Source organism: Pseudorasbora parva, chromosome 4 (assembly GCF_024679245.1).
Source record: "Pseudorasbora parva isolate DD20220531a chromosome 4, ASM2467924v1, whole genome shotgun sequence".
NCBI classification, from domain to species: Eukaryota; Metazoa; Chordata; class Actinopteri; order Cypriniformes; family Gobionidae; genus Pseudorasbora; species Pseudorasbora parva.
This window is the reverse complement of record NC_090175.1, coordinates 18,168,394-18,184,311: the sequence shown is the minus strand read 5'-3', so window position 1 is coordinate 18,184,311 and position 15,918 is coordinate 18,168,394. Positions and strand designations below refer to the sequence as shown.

The 15,918-nt window shown below is 40.7% G+C and overlaps 2 long non-coding RNA genes across 2 annotated transcripts; both read left to right on the top strand.

Moving 5' to 3' along the window:
* The first annotated feature begins 7,477 nt into the window (after window positions 1-7,477).
* Window positions 7,478-8,603, top strand: LOC137073036 (uncharacterized). Its single transcript, XR_010904722.1, has 3 exons — window positions 7,478-7,572; window positions 8,182-8,324; window positions 8,509-8,603. It is a non-coding gene; the product is annotated as an uncharacterized lncRNA (long non-coding RNA).
* LOC137073037 (uncharacterized) lies at window positions 8,602-9,789 on the top strand. Its single transcript, XR_010904723.1, has 3 exons — window positions 8,602-8,623; window positions 9,137-9,257; window positions 9,686-9,789. It is a non-coding gene; the product is annotated as an uncharacterized lncRNA (long non-coding RNA).
* The last annotated feature ends 6,129 nt before the right edge of the window (window positions 9,790-15,918 follow it).

The following is a 15,918-nucleotide window of genomic DNA, read 5'->3' as shown; positions in this document are numbered from 1 at the left end:
GGCAAGATCGTGGAGGAGACCGGCATCATATCGTGTATTCAGCCCGCAGACTTCGGTCTACAGTAACATCAGCGGGCTGAGACAGTATGGTTATGGGGCGATGCCAAAGGTCGAAGAGACGCTCGCGAGCCATCTCTCACCTTCATCGGCATCGTCCCTTAAGGACCCGACTTTACCCACCAGACCTTTAAAGACAACGTCGGCGCTGGTGGGTAAAGCGTACTCGGCAGCGGGTCAGGCGGCTGCATGCCTGCACACGATGGCTATCGTGCAGGCATACCAGGCTGACCTGCTGAGGGATCTGGATAGTAGTGATGCTGTGGGGGGAGATATTGTCGCTGAACTAAGAACGTCAGCCGACTTAGCTCTCCGGGCCACCAAGGAGACGGCCAGATGTGTTGGCCGCTCCATGGCAGCATTGGTGGCTACGGAGAGGCATTTATGGTTGAACCCCACAGACATCAAGGAGAGGGAGAAAGCCTTTCTGCTTGATGCGCCGCTTTCTCCTGGAGGCCTCTTCGGTGACGCAGTTCACACTGTCACCGAGAGGTTCCAGGAGTCGAAAAAGCAAGCTGCGGCGCTCAAGCAGTTCCTCCCTCTCCGGGTCCAGGTCCCTGGGGCTGCTGCTGATACCACCAAGCAGCCCAAACCGAGTACGAGCTCCTCACACAGGGCTCAACAAAAGCAGAGCGTCGCTGCCCGAGCTCCCCCTCAGCGTGGGGACGAGGGGCGGCGCTCTCAGACGAGGCCTTCGAGGGGCAGGGCTGATCTGCGGACAGTCCTGATCGCCAAGAAGGCCTCGTCGAAGCGTTCCTGACGCCAGAAGCGTCAGGACGCTGAGGGTGGTTCCCCCCGTAGGGAAACGGTGTTTTCCCCTGCCAACGGTACCCGTTTCCCTACGGCACCCTCGGGGGGCCGCGCTGCCAACCCCGCCGCAATGCCGGGGCGCAGTCGGCGCACCCCCTTCGGGGGGCCCCCGAGCAGTCAAGTCAGTTGTTCCCTGCCGGTCCGCCGCTTCAGGGCACTGTGCTTGTTGCTCAAAATACACCAGAGGCCAGCCTCGAGAGGCTGGTTCCCTTAGTAGATTTTCTAGACGAGTGGAAACGTCTATCAAATATATCTCATTGGGTCCTGCAGATAATAGAAAAGGGGTACGCCATTCAATTCAGAAGTCGGCCACCTCCTTTCTGCGGTGTCCTACCTACAGAGGTGGGCCCGGAGCAGGCTCTGGTAATGGCACAGGAAGTAGAGACACTCCTGCAAAAAGGGGTTATAGAGAGGGTTCCCCCTCCCAGCAGGGAGTCTGGCTTTTACAGCCGTTACTTCATCGTGCCGAAGAAGGATGGGGGCTTACGCCCGATATTAGATCTGCGGCTATTGAATCGCTCGGTGGCCAAGCTCAAATTCAAGATGCTTACACTCAGACAGATTGTAGCGCAGGTCAAATCAGAGGATTGGTTTGTCACCATAGACCTCAAAGATGCGTATTTTCATGTCTCCATCCTTCCACATCACAGGAAGTTCCTGAGGTTTGCCTTCGGGGGAGAGGCATACCAATATCGTGTACTTCCCTTCGGTCTAGCACTGTCACCCCGCACGTTCACCAAGTGTGTGGATGCAGCTCTGGCGCCGCTGCGTCTGCAGGGCATCCGCATATTGAACTATATCGAAGACTGGCTGATTCTAGCGAATACAGAGCAGATGGCGGTCCAGCATCGAGATGCTGTTCTCGCCCATATGTCGAAGCTGGGGTTGAGGCTGAACGCCAAGAAGAGTGTGCTTTCTCCGGCTCAGAGAACCACTTTTCTAGGTGTGAACTGGGACTCGGTAATTATGCGGGCGCAATTATCGCCAACACGCATAGCATCGATCCTAGCAGCCGTCAAAGAGCAGAAGCTAGGCCGAGCCGTCACTGTGAAACAGTTCCAGAAACTGTTAGGTCTCACGGCAGCAGCGTCCAACGTTATACCTCTTGGCCTACTGTACATGAGGCCACTGCAGTGGTGGCTCAAAACGAAAGGGTTCTCCCCGAGGGGAAATCCGCTCCGCACGATCAAAGTCACGCGGCGATGCCTACGTGCTCTGGTCATGTGGAAAAACCCGGGGTTTTTATCTCAGGGTCCCGTGTTGGGGGCTCATGTTCGTCGCGTAACGCTAACGACAGACGCCTCTCTCACGGGCTGGGGGGCGACCATGAGTGGTCGCTCATCCCAGGGTCTATGGCAGGAACATCAGCGGCACTGGCACATAAATCGGCTAGAGATGCTCGCAGTGTTTCTGGCATTGAAACAGTTCCTGCCCGACCTCAGGGGCCACCACGTACTAGTCAGGACAAACAACACGTCCGTGGTCGCCTATATAAATCACCAGGGGGGTCTGAGGTCTCGTCCATTGGACAAACTGGCACATCGGATCCTCCTGTGGGCCCAAGGGAAATTGCTGTCAATCAGGGCAGTATATATCCCGGGGGCCCTGAATCAGGAAGCAGACAGCCTGTCGAGACAGGGGCCGAGGCCCGGGGAATGGAGACTCCACCCAGAGGTGGTGGAGCTCCTTTGGAAGGTTTATGGGAAAGCAGATATAGATCTATTTGCTTCGGCGGAGAATTCCCACTGCCCGCAGTGGTTTTCTCTGACCCATCCGGCCCCGCTGGGGCTGGATGCCAGGGTACAGGAGTGGCCGAGGCTGCCTCTGTACGCCTTCCCCCCGATTGTCTTGCTTCCAGGAGTTCTGGAGAGGGTACGCCGGGACGGGGCCCAGGTACTTCTAGTGGCTCCGAACTGGCCGACCCGAGTATGGTTTTCGGACCTGATATCTCTCCTGGAAGGCTCTCCGATGGAGATTCCGACCAGGAGGGATCTACTCTCTCAGGCGGGCGGGAGATTCCTGCACCCACGCCCGGAGATGTGGAAACTGTGGGCCTGGCCTCTGAGGGGGCTAGGCTCATAGAGGAGGGTCTCTCGGCCGAGGTCGTGGAGACCATCCTACACTCCAGAGCTCCGTCCACAAGGAAGCTGTACGCTTTGAAATGGAGACTTTTCTCAGCATGGTGCAGAGAACGCCAGTGGGACCCAGTTAACTGCCCGGTTGGTACAGTGCTGGAGTTCTTGCAGGCAAGGTTCTCGGCAGGGTTGACCCCCTCCACAATAAAGGTGTACGTGGCGGCCTTGGGTGCCTTCCACGTCCCTTTCGGTGGAGTGTCTTTGGGAAGACACCCTCTAATTACACGCTTCCTTCGTGGCACTTTAAGGTTGAGGCCGGCTATGCACTCGAGGGTCCCAGCATGGGACTTGGCCATTGTTCTGAGGGGCTTGTCCGGACCACCGTTCGAACCTCTGGAGGAGGTCTCGGATAAGTTCCTCACTCTGAAAACCATCTTCTTGCTGGCCATTTCTTCTCTTAAAAGAATAGGAGATATTCAGTCCCTGTCGGTAGGGCCCTCATGTTTAGAGTTTGCGCCGGGGATGGTGAAAGCATTTCTACATCCCAGGCCGGGTTATGTCCCCAAGGTTCCTACGAGCCCACGGGGCCCCATCACTCTACAAGCCTTCTGTCCTCCTCCGTTTAAGACGTCAGACCAGGAAAGATTAAATCTGCTGTGTCCTGTGAGGGCACTGGATACATACGTCCACAGAGCTGCCCTGTGGAGAAAATCTGAGCAATTATTTGTCTGTTTCGGACCCCCTAAGAAGGGGGCTCCAGTATCCAAGCAGAGGATGAGCAAGTGGGTGGTCGAGGCCATCTCACTTGCTTATGAAGCGGCCGGGCAGCCGTCTCCACTGGCTGTCCGGGCGCACTCAACCAGGGGTATGGCTGCTTCAAAAGCACTCTTGTCGGGGGCTTCCCTCCACGATATATGCAACGCGGCCGGATGGTCGTCTCCGTCTACCTTCGTCAGGTTCTACGAACTAGACCTGGCATCTACAGTAGGGGCACAGGTTCTCTCGTAACCGTGTGCGCTTCGGCTTCACACATACGAGACACTTGGTCCTATGGCGATGTGGGTATAAGCGTTCTCACAGCGTTTCGACGCAGCTCGAGTTCCCCGAAAGGGAACGTCTCAGGTTACGTATGTAACCCTAGTTCCCTGAGGGAACGAGACGCTGCGTCGCTCTGCCATACTCCCGGCGTGTCCGTGATCACTTACTTCAGGCTTTATCAGAAGTTAGTTCCTGTTTGGTTTCACGGACGCTTTATAGCTTCCGGTCGATGACGTCATCACGCCGACGATCGATCTTTTTTCCGATGGAATGGTTCTACAGGCGCTTCACGACGCATTAACGCAGAGGCGTTCTCACAGCGTTTCGACGCAGCGTCTCGTTCCCTCAGGGAACTAGGGTTACATACGTAACCTGAGACGTTTTTTAACGTTACATTTCTTGATTTTTCATCTCCGAGCAACACTTTCAAAGTTAATTGGGTTAGTTTTTTCCAAATTAAGTGGTCTCTAATATAAACCAAACCTAAACCTAACCAAACCCATTACATTTAGCCCACTTCTTCTCAATGCTTTTTCCTGATGGTTTATAGAACAATTACTCCAAGTCGCCCTCTGTCGTTTCAAAGAATAGCACAACAGCGAGCGCGTCAAATATTAACGCCTCGTCCGTTTGGGGAGGAGTGCACGCAGTCATTACGGAGCCAGGTTTAAGTATAAACATGAGCGCTGTATTGCTCTCAAATTGCTCTCTATTTGTTTAGATAGTTAATGTACACTGTGAAGTAACATACAAACAATGAACAGCTGTATTTTTATTAACTAAGATTAACAAAGATTAATAAATACAGTAACAAATGTATTGATCATGGTTAGTTCATGTTAGTTTTTGGTATAATACATTAACTAATATAATGTTAACAAATCAAACCATATTGTAAAGTGTTACAAACAAATAATTTACTCAGAGCACCTCTTGAAATAAGACTATAAATGTGCACACCCCCACTCTTTTTTTCAAAAAAAAGAGTGGTTAGTAAGATTAAATCTTAATGAACTACAGTGTTTTCAGGTTATGTATGTGACAATGTGTTGAAAAATTACCTAAAAAAATAATTTAGCCTAGTTTAGACTGTGGAGTGAGGTGAAAACAGAAAAAAAGTGCTAAGCAAGTTGTTGTTAGCTAGCTGTTAATTGTATTCAATTGTACATGGTAGAAAATAAACTAGTCAAAATACTTTTTGGTAATTAAATGTGATTTTCAAACGTTTGACTATACTTTCTTTATTAACTACATAACACAATACTTGTACTTTTACTTTCCGTACTTGAGTGGTACATTTTTAAATAAACTACTTGCAATACTTAAGTACAAAAAATGTTGAATACTTTTGCACTTCTACTTAAGTGTGGTGCTTAAAGAATACTTAAACTTCTACTCAAGTGACTTTTTTTGATAAAGCACTTCTACTTTAACTCAAGTCTGAGTTTCTAGTACTTTATACATCTCTGCAGAATTGTTGTTCCAGGATCAACAAAGATGTTGATCCAGGAACATGTTGTTCATGGTGAAATATGGTGAACATTTGTGAGTCTGCCATGTAGACATAGGCCTCCTCTCACTGATTGGATAGGAAATTTGAATATGTTCCTCCCAAACGTTGTGAATTGCCACCTAAAATGAGTATAGCATTGGGATATTTATCTATCCAGTACTGTATTTTTTCCCCTCATCACATCCATTAAGTTGGTGTTTTCCTTAGAATAATTTTATTCATACATGTTTAATAGAACTCAGATGGTCTGACCAACTAGAACCACTAACAAAATGAAACAAAGTGTAAAATATCACCAGTAAAAATTCATTTCAAAAGCAAATAAACATATTTTAAGAAACTGGCAGTGTCTGAAATTGCATACTGTCTGAGTGCAAAGTACTCTTGAATTTACTTTGCGACTGTTAAAAAAAAAAAAATATGCAATATATAGTACTGTCACGTGACCTTCCAGTTTCAGCTGTGTGGCATCTCTTTCATTAATAAATCCTCTCTCATGGCCTCAAGGGATAGAAGTGTCCATAAAAAACACACACTTCAGAATCTTGGCAGAAGTAGTGGGTCATCCAGGGATTTTTCACCTGCTGTTTTTCCTACTATGTATTCTGACATACTACTCTTTTGATGTATTATTTTAAATATTGTATTGTAGGGAAGCATTCAAATTCGGACAAATACTATAAGTGTGGGACTTTTTGGCAACTTTCCAAAAGGTTTCTTTGACAACCCGTGAGGTAAACTGCATGATGATGACGCATGGTTTCATCTTTTCACCTCTCCTCCCTAGACGATGCACAGTATTAACCAACACAGTCTCACCCCTACTCGTCAAATGTTGCCGAACGGTCAAGGGACCCTGACGTCAGCTGTTGACGCACAGGGTACCCCTAAATCGCCATTTTTCGACGTACTGGGTAATCCACTGATTTCAATGAGAAACCTAGGACGTCATAAACAGACGTGTTGGGCATGTGCATGCTATCGTCATGATGGAATTTATTGGGTTATAATTTTTCCATTATGACATGTTGGAGTGTGATTCTCAATTTAATCAGCCAGCACAATTGTATTTACATTTATTTACGCTATGATACACGTTTGAAACAGTAGTCAAACCCCACCCCGCCCTAAACCTACCCATTTGCGTATTATATGATATAAAACACAGGCTGTAACAGACAACAGGCACACTTTATTGAAAAAGTCCAACTATTCCGAGGCCAAACGATTGAATTGTGCGAAGAAAAGACCCAAAAGCAATCACCGTCTCTATCCGCGGCGCGCGGCGCGCGGCACGCGGCCCGCGGCGTCACACTGAAGACGCCACAGGTAGACCCCTCGGCGTCCCGCGATGGACGAACTGGGAACCCAATTGCTTTCAGTGGTAAAACCTTTGGCGTCAACATTAGACGGCAATTCTATCGGTATGAAATCGCGCTGAAGAAGTCTCATTCAGAACACATCGCGATGTTTGGCATCAGATCACGTGTGCCACATGTTGGTGAGTAGTCATACATATTATGTCCTAATATTTGATATAAAGTATTTTCTGCTTGTCGTTATCGATCATGTTCAGTCACTGCATTGTATCTGTCATCATCTCCACTGAGGCTTTGCATTTCTTTGCTTTCTAAATAAACACACCTTGCTAATAGGGTAATTTAACACTGTCACGTGACGTGCTATAGACCTTTAAACAGTTGTTAATATTTAATAATAATTACTAGTGTAGTTCCAACGTGGCATTTGTAGTAGAAGCACAATAAAAAAAAAAAAACAACACTTGCCATGCGTTTACCACAGTATTGGTAGTTTTAATGTGATATTTGTTGTAAATAAACAGTAGCCACAACAATTATCATGCTTTAAATGCATTTTAATGTAAAATCCAAATATTGTTATTTAAATAGTATACTTTATAATGCTATATATTATATATTATGACTTTTTTCTCTCTTTCTTTCTTTTTTTTTTTTACCTGAAAAGACCAAAAGGGCCTCTCGGACTCAGTCAACCCATTCTTGTTTGTGGAGAAGTAACAGAGAAAACCGAAAGCTGCAACAGCAAATATTTGTAATGGTATGTATGTGTTGGTTTGAACCCTTTATCAAACATTTTATTTAGCATTTGTTGTTACTTATTCTTACAAATCCCATAGCTCAATCAGTAAGAACATATTCCCAAAGTCTTAATAATTCACAAGATTTAACAAGTTGTCAAATTCGTATAATTCTCGTACATATAGCTCTGAAAAAAATTAAGAGACCACTTAACATGGATTTCTAAATGTTAAGTGGTCTCTTTTTTTTTTTTTTCAGAGCTGTATTTGTATATGAAGAGTTCAGATGCAAAAGCCTCAAAAAGCCACTTCGGTCACATGACATCAGATATTCGATTATTTTTTCTTAATCAGATCAGTTGCACTGTTTATAACGTCCCGTTTGCATGTAAATAATTTATGTGATCACAAAATCAAGTGCGTTATCTACATTTTCAAACAAATTCATATGATATAGCTTGCTATTATATACTTTTAATAATGGGAATGCACACATATCTGTGAACTTACTCAATAAATGTATTTAACATTTAATTATGCATCGTTTTTTTACAGCAAGAAACAGTTATGTATGAACTCACAACTTGCATGCAATGTAATACAATTTCCTCTTTCTTTCTGTCTTGCAGGATTACTTGCAGATTACTTTTATTTATTTATTTTTGTTTAAAAGATCTCTACAATATCAAACTCAACAGCTCTTTTAAGAGTCAACCCTCACAAGAGCTTCTAGTGATTCTCAGCGAATCTTGCCGTAATCAGCCCTTCACAGGTAAAGTTGAATATTATCAGTATCAGTATATATACTAAAGTATATACAGTTTTAATATATATACTCATAGAATGCTCACCTTAATCTTATGATAAATTAACTTTATTGTAACTGTCTTAATTTATATGTTTTAAAAACAATAGTATTTGCTTCACAGAGTAAGTGAGACTTTCTTGTTTTACAGAAGAGAAGAAAGACCAGACCTTATATCGAAGCAAGCTAAGAAAATAAGTCATTTGTTTAGGGTGAGGAAGGAAGATGGACATCTTGTGCCCGAAGAAAAGTGCGCAAGTCCATTGGTATGTCTTGTATTGAAGCAATGCTGTAATATGTAGTACAAAATTTGATGTTGATCTCTCAAAGGACTATTCATTTCAACAGTGATCATTCTTTCTACTCTGATAAAATACGTACCATTATTCATGTCTAAATCTTTTAATAACTCCTAAAATAAGCAAATGAGGTTCTGTATCTTGGATTTATTTAAAATGATAAATATTTGTTTTCCCTTTTTGATACAATTATTATTACACTTTTGGCCTTCAGTTCTTAAAAACTACTCCGTCTGTTTGTCTTAGATAAAAGCAGACAAGTGTGGGAAAAAGCATTTAGTTGTTATAAACTCCATGTATTTCTCCATTGTTTTGTAGACCATGAATGGTTCTGGGTAGCGTTAGAAGATAATGAGTTGGGACATATTAGGAATCAAATAGTAAATGTTCTTTGAATTATGTGTAATATCTGGTTAGTTCTTTGGCTTGAAACAAGGCCTTATACTCCACAGACTAAACACATTGCATTTGTGTTTTAAGATGGATAGCAAGAGAAGGCACAAATTCTACAGGAAAAAGATGTGCTGCCAAGGAGGAATACAAGAGGCAAAAACTCTGCTCTCTGAGAACTATACATGGCCATGGGTGCTTCATAAGCATGGTAAGTCTGGTGCCTGGGTACCTATTTCTTAATTCTGTCCATGAAAGTTGTATTGCAGTATTTGAACAATTTTATATTGTAAAGGCTATCACAAGTGATGCTCTTGAAACAAGTAACTAAAGAAATCTAGCATCACTGACAAAGGCTCAGAAGAGACCATGCCTTTCTAAAAGATCTACTGTTTAAAAGGTTGCTGTTGATATGGGTAAATTAGTTTTTGTTCAGTACTTGGCTAATATTATGGGCTGCATTATTATACATAATGCTTCAATGTGTATATTATTTTATGTACTGACTGCTGCTTTGTAAATTTAAATCAGGAATTGGCATTTCTGCCCATTTTGAGGTGGAGAGTTTACTGAAGAACATAGGTTAACCTGACTGAACATTAAACTTAATCTGAATTGTGTTTGTTGTTTTACTTTTAGACCAGGACTGGAGAACGCCGGATTATACGACTTCTTCCTCTGGTTGAGAAAAGGCTACACAACATCAGTGATCACATCATCTGTACATTGATTATACTGTAGGGTGCAAGTGGGCGAACTGTTTAGAAGAAGAAGAACATGAACATGATAGAGAGAAGAGACAGAAACCAGTCTAGTTGTAATAATGAATCATTATTTTCCAACACTATATCAAATCTGTTTTCTGTATCATAGTTGACTGGATGGGATTATGTGGCACTCATTTGTGTGGCTTCAGCAGCTGTGAATGGATTAATATGATGTTAATTTCTTTTTTAATACCCATTTTTATTTATCTTGAATCTTATTTGACTTTATTCTACTTTATCAACTGTATACTGTATCCTCCAATAAAGTGTTGAGTGATAAAGTATGGTGAGTATTGTGTATGGTGTTTGGTACAGTAAATACAAATTCAACAAATTCAAGTTTATTTAGGTTATCTAATTAATTACCAAGAATTTTTTACTTGAGAAGTAAAATTTTTTTATCTGGTTATATTATATTTGGTACAATGCTCCAAAAAGTTGTATATACTTGCATGCTGTGACAAGTATGTCAGTTTTCAGTGAAATAAAGGGAAGGATTACAAACACTTCAAGCTTAACTGAAGATGATCCATGTTGATCATTCTGGTACATCTACTACTGCAATAAAAATTAAAGCATGCACATTTTCGATGCCAGGTACGTGAAGAGGGTGTAGATGAAATTGTGACAATGTCTCTTGTTATTAATTATCTTAAATCTTAATGGTGCATTGTCCTATATTTAATAGTAATAATGAAGTGTAAATAATATAAATAGTTTGTGTTTACTCTGGAAAGTGGATAATGGCGAGTTGTTGCAGGTTCATCCATTATATTTATTAGTGTTTATCCATAAAAGAAAATAAAACTTAATAATTATTATTTTACAACATTTCTTTCAAATATTTCTGTATTTCATCAGATGGTCTTACAATATCAAAACCTAACACAAGCATGACGTTAGAATAGAAAAGACAAAATACTCTGATATTTAAATGTGACTCAAAGTTTGTTGTCCGTGATGAGGAGAATAGATCTGTGTATGTTGTACTGCCCTTACACCTCCAGGGACCCAGTAGTGGCCCATTGAAGAGCAAAAAAAAAAAAGCATATTTCAAATGACTTTAACTCAAAGTATGGTTAGCGTATCACAGAGAAAATTGGCAGGACAACTGCATATGCAATGTTTACTAAATAATGTTGGCCACAGTTTTCAGACATATATGGAAAGCTGCCATAAAGGTTTTTTTAAAAGTGCTCACAGTAAAATATACAATTTCAGCTTGGCCCTCATATATGTCATAAAGGTTTGCACAATGAACATATTTTAATATCCAGTTGTCCATTAAATATGTAATTAACTTAACATTTATTGTTTCATTATGAAACCTTTTAAACTACATTACCCATATATCTGTCATTGTATCAATGCAATGGGAAACATGGCGCTGTAGTTCATAGAAGTGTGCAGAAATGCTTAGGGTTAGGGTTGGGTTCTCAGTAAAGGAGTCATTTCTCACAACATAGCGACACTTTATAGTTAGCTTAACGTATAACTGACGTAATAATAACACCAAAACATACTTTGTAACATGAAACGCCGTTTTATATGGTTAAAACAGATAGTCCAATCACAGCGCGTTCTGCGATAAAGTCACAGCCAATGACAACCCAGCTGAACAGAGGCGTCACACTTACTTGTCCATTTATGGTGAATTATATCACATCTCATCCGGTTCAACTGAAGGGGTAGATTCCTTAAATATTTAATATTTAGGCTGCTAAATATTTATTTATTCTAATTAAATAATAAAACTCACATTTTAAAACGAAAGTCTTCTTTGTGTGGTTAAACTGATGCATAATAAATATATTTGAAAGAGAAACCTTTTTCTATGCAATGGTCTACAAGCATAAACTTCTTTAAGCCATCCTTTACAATCTGAACTCTTGGAATTAAAACAAATATAACAAAAGCACAATGAATGCACACAATTTTGTAAGCATATTCCAATATTTAATGTCAAACAGTTTAAATACAAATGTAGTGCCCATATATATATATATATATATATATATATATATATATATATATATATATATATATATATATATATATATATATATATATATATATATATATATATATATATATATATATATATATATATATATATATATATATATATATATATATATATATATATATATATATATATATATATATATATATATAGGCAAAAAAAGAACATTTTACATTCTAAACTTTAATACTATATATTTGCGATTATTGTTCACTTTTATTGTAACTAAATTAAATGCCAATTAAAATAGTTGATGATTATTGTAAATGTTAACCATTTTCAGTAAAAAAATACTTCTATAAAGTACATTCATGTTACAGTTACATTAACAAGGTAGTGATATAATGATAGTGAAATAATGATAGAGGTAGTTATGGTGGACATGTACTTTAGTGACCATTGTAATAAAAGTTTTAATGAATAATTATTGATTTCAAAAGGTATTAACTCTCACTATCTTCATTTGTTCAAACAAACAACAAATGCAGAAATATACATTGGACTATGGCATCATGAAGTCAATGCATGACTAGAACTAGTGGATGGCAATAGATATGTCCTTCACTAAATCTCCTGATGATAAAGGCATAGGCAGACATCAAGAACAGTTTATGAATATTGGTTCTGCATATATCAAAGAGATCATAAGACTCCACAGACTCCACGTGAAGACTTTGAGACACTGTGACAGAGCAAAGGGTGCACTTCACTGGACATGTCCTATGCATGCCCAAACAACAACACCCAAAAACACTTATGAAGTGGACACCACCAGGAGGACGCACGAGACAGGGAAAACCAAGGAAGATATGAGACAGATGTTTCACGAAGACCTCAATGCCGGTGTTCCATGAGAAGATGTGAAAACGTGGCCACAGATCGAATATGATGGAGGACACATGTTGCCCAATGTGCTCAGGACAGGACATGATGATGATGTTGTCAGTTTATACATAACTGTAGGATTTATTTCTGTAAAAAACGATGCATAATTAAATGTTAAATACATTTATGTAATAAGTTCACAGATATGTGTGCATTCCCATTATTAAAAGTATATAATAGCAAGCTATATCATATGAATTTGTTTGAAAATGTAGATAACTCACTTGATTTTGTGATCACATAAATTATTTACATGCAAACGGGACGTTATAAACAGTGCAACTGATCTGATTAAGAAAAAATAATCGAATATCTGATGTCATGTGACCGAAGTGGCTTTTTGAGGCTTTTGCATCTGAACTCTTCATATACAAATACAGCTCTGGAAAAAAAAATAAGAGACCACTTAACATTTAGAAATCCATGTTAAGTGGTCTCTTAATTTTTTTCAGAGCTATATGTACGAGAATCATACGAATTTGACAACTTGTTAAATCTTGTGAATTATTAAGACTTTGGGAATATGTTCTTACTGATTGAGCTATGGGATTTGTAAGAATAAGTAACAACAAATGCTAAATAAAATGTTTGATAAAGGGTTCAAACCAACACATACATACCATTACAAATATTTGCTGTTGCAGCTTTCGGTTTTCTCCGTTACTTCTCCACAAACAAGAATGGGTTGACTGAGTCCGAGAGGCCCTTTTGGTCTTTTCAGGTAAAAAAAAAAAAAAAAGAAAGAGAGAAAAAAGTCATAATATATAATATATAGCATTATAAAGTATACTATTTAAATAACAATATTTGGATTTTACATTAAAATGCATTTAAAGCATGATAATTGTTGTGGCTACTGTTTATTTACAACAAATATCACATTAAAACTACCAATACTGTGGTAAACGCATGGCAAGTGTTGTTTTTTTTTTTATTGTGCTTCTACTACAAATGCCACGTTGGAACTACACTAGTAATTATTATTAAATATTAACAACTGTTTAAAGGTCTATAGCACGTCACGTGACAGTGTTAAATTACCCTATTACTATTACCCTATTACCCTGTATGACTACTCACCAACATGTGGCACACGTGATCTGATGCCAAACATCGCGATGTGTTCTGAATGAGACTTCTTCAGCGCGATTTCATACCGATAGAATTGCCGTCTAATGTTAGGCTTGTTTGAGATGCGCCTTGCCTCGCCTGAAATAAAGGCGAGACTAGGCGGCTGCAGTGAGGGGGGGGGAGTGAAAAAAGAGCAGGCAAGACGGACAGTTCTCTCTTCTCGTAGTGGATCAGACACCTGCGAGATCAGTTGCGGATATCGCGGGATTCACACTCGTGAGCTCTGTTGCTGATAAACTGGATGTAATTTAAGTTCTGTTGCTTTTATATGAAAATAAATATTATGAACAAGACACCCAAAGTTTTTGTTATTTATTTCCTTTCGAAAGGCCTTTTTATCAAGCATTTTTATTTTAATTACACACATGTTTTTATATATTTTATAAATATGGCAACAATCACATAACCAACAGAGAGATTGCACTGTCCGAGAGTTTGGGAATATGCACACATAATTTATACACATTAAAACATGATATCAGAGTTTTAAAATCAAATATTTTAAAAAGCAACCTTACATCACGGTTGTTTAAACCAATAAGGATTAAGCTGTGTCGTCAGCAAGTCGTTTCCCATCATGCTTTTGCTCCGCGCAGTCGGTGGAGAGCAACTGCGCTCGACTGCAGAATCTGACACATCCGCCTGGCCATCGCGAGAGATTTTTGACATACGTCGGCATGACATCAGAGCAAGGCGGACCGCCCTCGGACACATTTCTAACCGGCATGCATCTTGCGCTGATCACCGGTGATCGGTTCTGCGCAGATTTTGCTCATCTCAAACAAGCCTGTTGACGCCAAAGGTTTTACCACTGAAAGCAATTGGGTTCCCAGTTCGTCCATCGCGTGACGCCGAGGGGTCTACCTGTGGCGTCTTCAGTGTGACGCCGCGGGCCGCGCGCCGCGCGCCGCGGATAGAGACGGTGATTGCTTTTGGGTCTTTTCTTCGCACAATTCAATCGTTTGGCCTCGGAATAGTTGGACTTTTTCTATAAAGTGTGCCTGTTGTCTGTTACAGCCTGTGTTTTATATCATGTAATACGCAAATGGGTAGGTTTAGGGCGGGGTGGGGTTTGACTACTGTTTCAAACGTGTATCATAGCGTAAATAAATGTAAATACAATTGTGCTGGCTGATTAAATTGAGAATCACACTCCAACATGTCATAATGGAAAATTATAACCCAATAAATTCCATCATGACGATAGCATGCACATGCCCAACACGTCTGTTTATGACGTCCTAGGTTTCTCATTGAAATCAGTGGATTACCCAGTACGTCGAAAAATGGCGATTTAGGGGTACCCTTTGCGTCAACAGCTGACGTCAGGGTCCCTTGACCGTTCGGCAACATTTGACGAGTAGGGGTGAGACTGTGTTGCATTAACAGAGCCAGGGTACTTGCTTTTGGCCTCAGGGTATGACTCACTGCAGATACAAATGACCTAGGATCTTGTGAATCTCAGGTACCCCAAACAGTCTCAAGTTCCACCTAACAAAATATCTCTGCAGATCAGAAATGTGTTTCACAGATGCCAGTGAGACTTTCATGAGCTATAAGCCTGACATCCACGTCTTTCACATTTTTCTTCAGATCTTACTTCGGAACTCACAAAGTCTATCGTTTGCTTTAGCCCTTCTATCTTGAAAGGATTGGCGCTTATCATTCCTAGCAGTGCATCAGACCGAGTATTAATCAACAAGGAAAGTGTGGAAATGATTAGAATTTTTATGAGCAGGAGGCTTGCTTGGAGTGACAGGGAGAGAAGTCACATGTCTCGTGGACATCCATACTGTTGACAACATTGTCAAATCAATCTTTGAGTGTTTATTTTTTATTTATTTTTTACTTTGGCATGTTAACAACGCTATTAATTTGATGTACTAATGTGTTAGTCAGCAAATGTTACAGTAATATGCAGATAGCTGGATGGATGGATGGATGGATGGATGGATGGATGGATGGATGGATGGATGGATGGATGGATAGATAGATAGATAGATAGATAGATAGATAGATAGATAGATAGATAGATAGATAGACAGACAGACAGACAGACAGACAGA